The sequence below is a fragment of the Ammospiza caudacuta genome, chromosome 16 (assembly GCF_027887145.1).
Source record: "Ammospiza caudacuta isolate bAmmCau1 chromosome 16, bAmmCau1.pri, whole genome shotgun sequence".
NCBI classification, from domain to species: Eukaryota; Metazoa; Chordata; class Aves; order Passeriformes; family Passerellidae; genus Ammospiza; species Ammospiza caudacuta.
Genome location: NC_080608.1, coordinates 17,130,045 through 17,140,443, shown reverse-complemented (window position 1 = coordinate 17,140,443; position 10,399 = coordinate 17,130,045).

Genomic DNA, 10,399 nt, shown 5'->3' with positions numbered 1-10,399 from the left:
TGTGCTCTGGCTCCAAACAGGACGTGGTGAAAGCCTTGGGAACAGGGAGCTGGATGTGAGGCAGGAACATCCAGGCAGAAGGCATCACTCATCCTGGAATGGGGCTATTTCCACCCTACATCTCACCCTGAGCTTGCTGGCTCCTGCAAAGCTTTTGCTGCTTTGCCTTTTCCCAGCTCCTCCAAACATCAACGCTCAGGATATGGGGATGAAAGCTAAAGCCATCAGGGAGCTCTCTGGGAACACTCCAGACAAGCTTGGAGTTACACGGGGCTTGCTCAGAAAACAAACACAGCTTCCAGCCATGCAAAGCACCACAGCTCAGGCTCTGCCCAGTACCAGCAGGTGGGGGTTCCTCCCCCAGCAGCAGGTTGGTACAGGAAAGTTACATTTCCTCAATTCAATCTCTTCCATTCTTGCTGTTCTTGGGATTTCTTTCCTGTCTAGAAAGGACCTGGTGACCACAGGATGGAAAGGAAAACACAGGGAGAAAAACAGCAGCTCAAGAATGTGCTCCCAGGTGCGTCCTAATCACAGAACTTCCTCCCACACAGGGAGGCAGGGCTGGAAGTGGACTTTGCCTGCAACCCTGCTGTGTGTGCTGTGTGTGCAGTTCCAGCCACTGGAAAGGAGGGAAAAGCCTGTGAAATTAAAGGTTTTCATTCTGCTGAGCTTGCCACCAGCATGAGCACTCCTGAAAAGCCACAGGGATGTCATTGCTTCCTCTTCCTCCTTCCCTCCCCAGATAATGTGCTTAGAAGGGAGGGAGGGCTGTGCCCCCTGCTCAGGATAATCCCATCAGGCGCTCCCAGGCAGGGGGAAATGGAGTCAGCTCCAGGGTCTGTGTGGAGCTGCAGGCTCCAGCCCGTGCCTGCACCACGAGGCAGAGCAAAAATAAGCAGATAGGATTTGATCTAGGCAGAATAAGTGAAGAGTCAGCTCTTTATTCCCAAGAGGGTTATTTATGGCCTTGCAGAGGTCTCCTTCATGGAGGAGGCTTCAGCCCCTCTGGGCCTCTCTGAGGCCACAGCATGGATCCTCCTGGATCCATGTTCTTGTGGTTGGAGCTTCATGTCCACCAGTCTCTGTGGTCCTTCCCTCTCCCCTCTGCTGCCCTGCCTTGCTTTCCCACACCAAGATCTCCATTTCTCTCCCAGGGCTGGTGGCTCTGGGCCTTTCACCCACTTGTCACCAATCCCTGTAGCCAGCTGAGCCAGCTGGTGCTGATAGCAGCTCAAGGAGAAAGCCAGAGGCTGGTGTGAGGGCACTGAGATGTTCATATTTCTGCCCTGATAGCTCTCTCAGGACCAGTGGAGAACGTAGAAGTGTGCACAGTCCCTGGCCTGGAGTGCATGCAGAGATGGAAGGTTCTGCAGCATCCTGCAGCTCTGGCAGGAAGGACAGATGCGTCCAGGCCAGCCCAGCCCCACACAGGGCCACCCACACATTGGAGCAGCAGCACTCCTTGCCCAAAGCATCCCACAGAGCACCCCACCCTCCTGCCTGCAGCAAGGAGTAACAAGACATGAGAAAAGTAAGAAAAGCTCAGAAAATTCTGGTGGTTTCTGCTGATTACTCATTTGCACGGATCCAATACTGATCTCCTCCCTGCCTGACTTTGTAGGATTTCTGCTCCAGCCACGTCATCACAACCACCCACCCATGGAGCTGGAACTCCACGTGAGTTCCTCCTCCTCCTCCTCCTCCCCATGGGCACCCCACACAGCCGGGCACCCTGGGCACCCCCTGCCCACAGCCACCCCCGGGTGCTGCCGCTCTCCTGAGCAAGGTGAGGCAGTGAGAAGCCAAAGGGAGGCACATCCCCATGGGAGTCACCTTCTGCTTTGGGATCAGACACATCTGGAGCCCCACCAACTCCTCCAGGCAAATTCCTGCAGGAGTGGCTGTTCTGGAGTCACAGCAGCAGCTGCTACCTGCGCAGGAGGAGCTGCAGGAGCTGACTTCTCTTGCTTCAGGGAGAAAGGAGGGGTGCCAGGGAGGTGAGAGCCCCCTCAAGTGCTGAGCCAGTCCCTGAGCAGCTTCCCCATCCCTTTGCCCACTGGTGCACCCAGGAATGGCTGTGCCATGACAGGGCTCGTGTCTGTGCCACAGGCAGGTGTACCAGGTGCCCCTTGGGAGAGCCACCGGGTGTTGTTTCACTGCTGAGGGCACAAACCCAGCCCAGGGGGCTCAGCTGGGGCTCACAGCACAGCGGGGACACCTAAAGCAAAGGCCTGGCAGATCACCAGCTCCAGGCTCTGCTGGGAAGGGGGGCAGCCTTGAGCTTTGTGCTACAGCCTGGGGAAATTCACAACCCAGAACTTTTTCATGGGAACAGCCTAATGCCTGGGTCCCCCTTCATTTTGGGAGAAATAATCACCAGAGGCTTCAGAGAGCTGGGACTGGTGTGGGTGCCAAGGCTGAGAACACAGGGAGATGTGGCTGCACAAAGCCAGAAGGGATGGAAAGTGGTGGAAGTGTCAGGGGAGCTCCAGAGGTCCCTGGAGCCTCAGCAGCAGCAGCAGAGGGGCTGCAGGGCAGCTCGTGGTGTTGCCCACACGTCCTCCTCTCCACCACGTCACATCAGACAGGGAGGACGTTTTACTGGGGAGGAGTTGGTTGGGAACAAACCCCAGCATCAGCTCATGCCATGGAACATGAAATGACAGCCAGGAACCCCAGTTGTGGTGGCACTGAGGTCTGCCAGCTCAGCCTGGTGCCAGGTACAGCTCAGAATGCCCCATACCTGTGGGGTTAGCCCAGCTCAGGCTGTGTGGAGCTTCCTGCCAAAGTGGCAGCGCCTGCCCAAGGTTCCTCTGCTCATCCACTGCTTCTGCTCCCTGTGTGCCAGCAGCCATTGCTTCACCTCCTCCCTCCAGCCACAGGGTGGCTGCAGAGTCAGAGGGACGTGTCCATTATTAATGAGTCTCCATTATTAATGAGATCCCAGCTCCTGCAGCCACCCTGAGTCACCAGCCCAGCCCCAGCTCCTCCCCAGGCCATGCTGGTGAGAGCGCCAGCCCTGACACCCTCTGGGCCGAGGGGGATCGGGGCCATCCTGCAGGGATGGGGAAGGAAACCTGGACTGTGAGATCCAGCAGAGCCCTCAGGGACAGGGGAGGGACAGAGGAAAAACCTGCAGGCAGAGCAGTTGTTACAGGCAGGAAAGGAAGGGCTGCAATAAAGAGTTTGTTTTCACAGCTAAGGGATGTTACCTGTGGGGAGCCATTGAGTGTGTCCACAAATTCTCTGGAAAAGGGCAGGGCCAGCAGAGTGAGCGTGTTTGGCACCAGTACTGAGCTCTTAGGAACTGCTGGTCCATGTCCCTGAGCAGGGGACAGCCAAGGGAACTCAGGAAAGGGCAGGGAAAACACATAAAAACCAGTCCTAGCCCAGTGATAGACTCTGACTGGTGCATCTCCTCCCAGCAAGGCAATCTTGGGGGTCCTGCTAAATGATGCTTCCAAAACGCCTGGAGCAGAGAAAGCAGAGAATTGACTTGGAAATGAGCAGGGAAGAAGCAGAGGATGGAAAGGAATCACTGGCAGGGTGTGAGCTGGGGATGAGCCCACGCTGGGGATGCTGCCTGCAGCTCTCCCCGCTGCCTTTCTCCAGAGGGGTGAGCCAGAGGCTCAGAGACAGGAGGCAGGGATGCCCCAAGCCCTGCAGCAGCCTCTGCATGAGGAAAGGCACCGAAGGGCTGTGATGCAGCTCTGCCCTGCCCTGGGAGGCGTGTGAGGGCAGGGAGGGGGATTACTCACAGCCCTGCCCCCGCAGGAGTGCAGGCTCCAAACGAAACTACCTGCAGGGAAGTTTGGGGTGAGGAAAAGGAAGTGGCTCTTGGTGCGATGTACAGTTAGAGCATGGAGCTCCCCACCACAGGATGTGACAGATGCAAAGCGTTTAAACAGGAACTGGATGAATTCATGGAAGAAAAATCCTTTGGGTTATTAAAAGACAGAGAACAACCACCTCTTCCTCAAGGCTGGAGGTCTGGGGGGAGCTCAGGGGATGTTCCTGGGACAAGAACACTGCAAACATCTGCTGTAGGCCACAGCCAGAGCAGGGGTGAGGTGTCCCGTGGCTCTGACGTGCTGTCCTAAGATGGAAGCAGAGATCAGGAGCTGCTGGGAACATGGCACACCTCATCCTCCTCAGGGAATGCCTGCTGCACCCCAAGGCTTGGTCACCTTGTGGGAGCACTGAGCACTCCTTCCTTCCCTTCTGGACTGAGACATTTTTTGTCTCTCTGCAGAGGGGAGGCAAGTCCCACATGTCTGACTTTTCTTGAGAAGTTTCAAAGTGAAAAATCTCCTCAAGAGAAAGCAGGTGGGATCCCACTCCTGGGAGCATGGCTGCACCAGCCCAGGAACATGGGCTTGCTGTGCGGGGACATTGTTCAGTCACCACATATGCTGGGAACACAGGGCACTCTGTGTCCCTCTGGAGAAAGGGTCACACCTTGGGACAGCATGGGCATTGCCTCAGTCAGGATCCTGCTGAGTCCTGGGCCTGAGTCACACGAGATTTTGATCTGCTCCCCACGTACTGGTGGGGTTTGGACTGGGCCAGCAGCATTGTAATGGGGTGAGGTGTCATGGCTGGGTGACATTTCTGTGCCAGGCATCAGCCACCACCTCACAGACCCACAGGAGCTGCTCAGGAAGGAGCGCGGCTATGAGAGCTCGTGCGGTGACGAGTAATTCTGTCTGTATTTTCAGTGCCAAGGAGAGCAGGCACAGGCAGTGACAGCAGAGCTGTGCTCCCACCATGAAGCCACTCTGCAGCCAAATCTGGTCCCTCCAGCTCTGCAGCAGGGAGCAGCCCCTGCCAGGATGTGCTCCCCATCAGCAGGGATGATGCAGGAGCCTGTGCTGTGTGTGCTGAGCTGCAGTCGGTGAAGAGAAGGAGGGAGGTTCATCCTTGGCCCTGCTGCTCCCACTTTTGCATTTTGGGTGTTTGTGGAGCACCCTGCTCTTCAAGGCACCCAGCTGCTCCCCAGGGCTGTCCCTCTGAGCAGCAGCTCAGCCCAAAGCTGCCTTGTGTCACAGAGCCCTGACCCAGCTGTCCTTACAGAGCCACCCAGCTCTGGGGCTGAAGCTGGGTGTCCCCATCATGAGAGCCCACAGAGCCACTCCTGGGGTGCTAAATATGGGCTGGAGTGTCCAACATGGGCAAGACTGCAAACCATGGCCCTGCTCTGAGCTGAGCTGCTGCTTGTTAGTGCTGGAATTCGCTGAGGGCCCAGCAGTGAAGGAGCCCTTGACAGAGCTGGTTCCCAAGAGCATCCAGGCAGGACAGCCCATTCCCTCTTCATCTGCTCCTTCTGCTCCCTGAAGGACCCACCTGCCCTGCCTGCTGCTCCAGGGGGTTTTGGGGCAGGGCCTTGTGCACCAAGGGGCTGATGGATCCATTAGTGACATTTCCAGTTGCTGACAATAACAAGTGATGAGCCTTTCCCCTTATCTGGCACTTTTCACCCTGTGCTCTTCCCAAACGCAAATGAACCGGGAGCTCGTGATGATCTTTGGAGGAGGGGAGAGAAAAAAAATTCAGGCATAATCAAACAGCATTTCTCAGCTCATTGTTGGGCTTTTTTTAATCGCAGCAAGCATCAGCTTTTGAATGACCTGAAAAGCTCGCCCATTGAGTAGGGAAGATGTTCAGGCAGGAAGGATTTTGCTTTAAAAAAGAGGGAAGGGACTGTAATGGCCTGACAGGGGAACTCAGCCTCTGCTCCTGCTCCATCTAATTTCTCCCCCAATGTGTAAAGAGATCCAGAGCACCCCAAAAAGAGGTGATAGGGACACTGTGCTCAGCCGGCTCCTGCCACTGGAGAGCAGCAATGTCCAGCAAGCACAGCCAGAGCCTGCATGGGACCAGCTCAGGCACTGCACCAGCTGCTTTTGTTCCTCTTATCCTCCCCAGTATCCTAAACCACAGCACACGACACGTATAAAACCCAAAACCCATGTTCCCTAAAATGGTTCAAGAAATTGCACTTAGGAGGATGATTTACTCCCAGGTGTATCAGCTGTCATGCAGCAGCTGAATTATTTTGTGTTAGAGCAGACTCACCTCAGTGATTTGAACCTGACTGATTTAAGCAGCCACAGAGGAAATGTGCCTTGGCTGCCGAGTACCAGAACTCTGCACACCAGCAGGGTAATTAATTCAAGAGCACCAGAGAAGCTGCTGCTGAAGACTTCTCCACAGCACTTGACATGCAGTGAATCAGCTGTGCTGCCATTTACATCTTTTTGGGCCCATGACTCCAGACTCTCTTTCCTCACCTCCCAGTGCATCCTCTCAAGCACTCAAAGCAATTTCAGCCCTGACATCACTGGAAAGTTTGGGCATCAGCTCCACACACTCTGCAGAAAAGTCTTCCAGGGAACAAGTTCATTGGTGGAGCTTCAGCTGTGCACTAACAACATTCCTATGAATCATCCAAATTACTTGAAGATCCCCCTTTTCCTCCAGTACTTAAAAAAACCCAACAATCCTCTCTCCAAACAGCCAAGAATGTCTCAGGCTGCAGAATTCCCCTCTAACTTCTTACAGGCTTGGAAGTGGCGCTGTTGGCTCCTGGACACAAACACCTTTGGTTCAACCCAAGCACTGCAAGAATGAGATTTGTGCCACTGTCCCTCCTGCTCCAGGCTCTGTCCCAAAGCCATTCCCATCTCCAGGGCCTGCTGTGTCCTTTCCCTGCAGGAGGCTGAGCAAAGCACGATGGCTGTGGGTGCTGGGATCTGCCTGGAGACACGATGAGGTCAAATATAAAGGTTTGGCATTAGTGGGGGAGCCTTGTCCCAGCCTTGTCCCTGCTGCCTTCTCCTGGGAATGAAATCCCATCATTTCATGGCTGCTCACATCCCTGCTGAGGCAAAAAGGCATCTCCTGTGCTGGCTGTAACTGTACAGGGGCTGACAACTTTCTGAGGGTTGCGTGCAAACACTTAAAGCAGGCGCCCTTGCCAAAAATAATGGTGCCTCTTGCCTCGTGCCAGCACTGGCATTGAAGCTTTGCACTGAGATCCAGCCTGGCAAAGGCTGCCAGTGTCTGACTGTTCTGGAAAAACGGAGTTATTTTCAACCTGGAGCAGCTCCCTGGGCTGGCTCCCCACGGCCCTGTGCCAGTGCAGGGGAGGCAGCCACGGGAGGGCAGGGACAAGTGGCTCTGGCAGGGGTGGCCAGCAGCACCCCTTTGGCATGGGTGGGGGTCAGGCAGGACAGTGCCCGTGGAACGTGGAGGGACAGGATCCCTCCTGCCACGCTGCAATGTCCTGGGGAGCCCCACGTCACCCTGCTCTGCAGGAGCCACCCGAGGGACAGGAGGGTCTGGCAGTGGCAACTGAGGGACAGGAGGGTATGGCAGTGGCACCTGAGGGACAGGAGGGTTTGGCAGTGGCAACTGAGGGACAGGAGGGTATGGCAGTGGCAACTGAGGGACAGGAGGGTTTGGCAGTGTCCCCTGTCCTTGGCAGGAGTGTCCAAGGTGAGCAGCCTCACACAGGGGCTCAGAGCAAGCCCGGTTTGGGTCCTGCTGGCACAAGCTGCTCCTCTCCAGCCCCTTTCTCAAACACCACAAGCTCTGCTAACAATAGCAGCATGGAGGATGAGCTGAGGGCACTCCAGGCTGGAGGCAGGGGCTCAGGAAGGAGGGCAGAGGTCCCTGTGAGGGGGACACACTGCTGGTGTGAGGTGAGGGCAGATGCCAGAGCACAGAGGTGTCCCAGGCCAGGACCTGCTGGGACTGCACACCTGGGACCAGATCTGGCTGGACACATAGCCTCAGTGGTGCCAGAGGCTCACGTGCTCCTCCTGGCAAAGAACAAAGGGATTCTGAGGCGATTTGGGCAGCCCAGGCTCAGTGACACCCATTGGTGTCACTTGGCTTTGTCCCCACCTGGGTTTTGCTCCCTTACAGGGAAAATGGGGTAAAATTGTCTTGGGTTCTCCATCTCTGTGAGACAACAAGCACTTCAGAGAGCAGATCAGAGCTCAGGCTGGAGATGAGGGCTGATCAGTCTGGAGCCTTGGTCATACTGCAGGACTTCTGGCCTGCCTTTTGGAAAGGGAAGAGAGAGGATTTATTCCTTTCACTGCCCCAAGTGATGCAGATACAAAGAGGTTTTCATTGTCTCAGTGGCCCTGAAAGATATGAAAAATAATAATGGACAGGAGGTTGGGAATTCATGGATTCTCCTGCTCTTCCCTGGTGTCTTCAGAGCTCCTTTTCAGGCAGTGGGAGATGTTCCTTCACTTTTCCAGCTGACATCTCCTGTCTGTTGTTCTGCCATGTCACTGCCAAGTTGAGACAACACTTGCACTGCCCCTGGAGCTCCATCAGGGTCACCAGCCTGGCAGAACATTAACCCAGAGAAAGCACCGGGAGAAACCATTTGGAAAATTTTCTGTAGGTTTGGAGAGCTGAGCTGACCATGGAGAGCTGGGCAGTGAGAAAGTGAGTAGGAGGGAAAGAGGCTGAAAAAGAGAAACCACCCTGATTACGAGCAGCGGTGAGACCTGGGGTCAGCTCAGCCTGAAACTCCCTTTCCAACTGATATTTTTAGTGCTATTTAATTGGAATTTTAAATCCAGTGTCTGGACATGGAGATATCCCCTGGACAAGGAGCTGTCCCCTGGACAGGGAGCTATCACAGGACACAGAGCTGTCCCCAGGACACCGAGCTGTCCCCGGCAGGCAGGAGGTGGCAGCATTGCCCAGCCCAGCGGATCCTGCTCTCCTGCAGACCCAGGCGTGGGGCTCTCTCCTGGCCCAGGAGCTCCAGACCTGTTTTTCCAGCTCCTCCAAGCATACGTGACTCAAGCCAAACGCCTCGCAGCTGCCCAGATCCCACTCAGAGCAGCCATTAAGCACAACCCCGAAGGGCGACAGACGCACATCAGCCCTGAGCTGTCTGTAATCACAGGGGGCACCTGAGGACACGGGGCTGTGCTTGCGGCAATGGCTGAGATGTTCTCAGATACCTCATTTGCCCTTGGAGCTCCAGCCCCCTGAAGGAGCGTGTGATGCATCCCAGATCCCCCACACGAGATCCACAATCCCTGTGAGTGACAAGAGTGTGGATATTCTTGCCTGCACAAATGCTCCCTGACAGAGCCGAGGTGGGAATGTGTTGGAGGCCAGCTAGTTCTCAGAGCATCGTTTTTTCCTTCTGGTGCATCTGGCTGATTTTGAGTCATTTGCATTTCAATTTTTTTTTCATCAGAGACGCAGAGAGAGCTGTAGTAAAACCTTGGATTTAAGCCCCCTGAAACACAAGGGGAACTTGGAGATGATATTTGCCATGCAGGGCATTGCTGAGTGCCAATCCTCCCTCTCCAATCCTGCCGGTCTCTCACTGTGGAGTCATCTGGAGCTCACTCAGTCCACCACAGGAAGAAACTCAGGAAAATCACAGATTTCCCTTCCTGCCTCACAGCCAGATGGACACAATCCAGGGCTCTTTTGCACTTGTGCAGGCAGAAAGTGTTTTTACCAAGCTAGAAAGCAACATGGTGAGTTCAAGAAGAGCTTCTTCCACTGTGTGGATGCTGTTCTTCGAGAGAACTCCTCCACCTTCATATCCTACTGACATGTCCTAACCTGGACTTCTCAATCTCACTTTTCTCCAAAGCAGTCAACTATTAAAAAAAAAAAAAAAAATCCATGCATAGACAGGTCTTAAAATCCATAATTTTATTATTTCCATGACTTTGGGTGCACCAGGCATGCTTGGAAGCAGCTTCTGCCTGCCTGCCTGTCTCCAAAGCAGACACCCTGAGTAGGCTTTCCTTCTACTTCCATGAGCTACATTACTGGAGGAGCTTTCTCTCTCCTGCAGACTGAATCATTTCCCAAATGCAGCCCTGCACGGCAGAAGACGCCGCTGTGACAGCGAGTGACGATGAGTCACCGGGAATTCACAGTTTGGTGTTCCTGCAGAGGGAAAACTCACAGAGAGAGCGAGGGGGCAAGGCAGGAGATGTCACTTGTGACAGACAGCCAGGATCGGCCCCTGGAGCACGAGCTGCTGGGTCACGGTGACCCTGGCCTGCAGAGAGCCGGCTCTGGGGGCCACGTGAAGGTGGAGACTGCAGGGACAGGGGATGTGGTGTCACGGGTGGTTCTGCTGGCGGTGTCCTTGTCAGGGTGTCACGGGCTGCTCCTGGCTCCTCACCTGCAGTGATCACCCAGGAGCTGCACTGCTGGGCACGGCACAGGCCAGGGTGGGGGCTGAGGGGGAGATGAGGAGCAGGGAAGGGTGGTGGGGCACGGTGTGAGGGGATGAGGGGCAGGGAAGGGTGGTGGAGCACGGTGTGAGGGGATGAGGGGCAGGGAAGGGTGGTGGAGCACGGTGTGAGGGGCTGAGAGGGCGTTATGGAGCAGG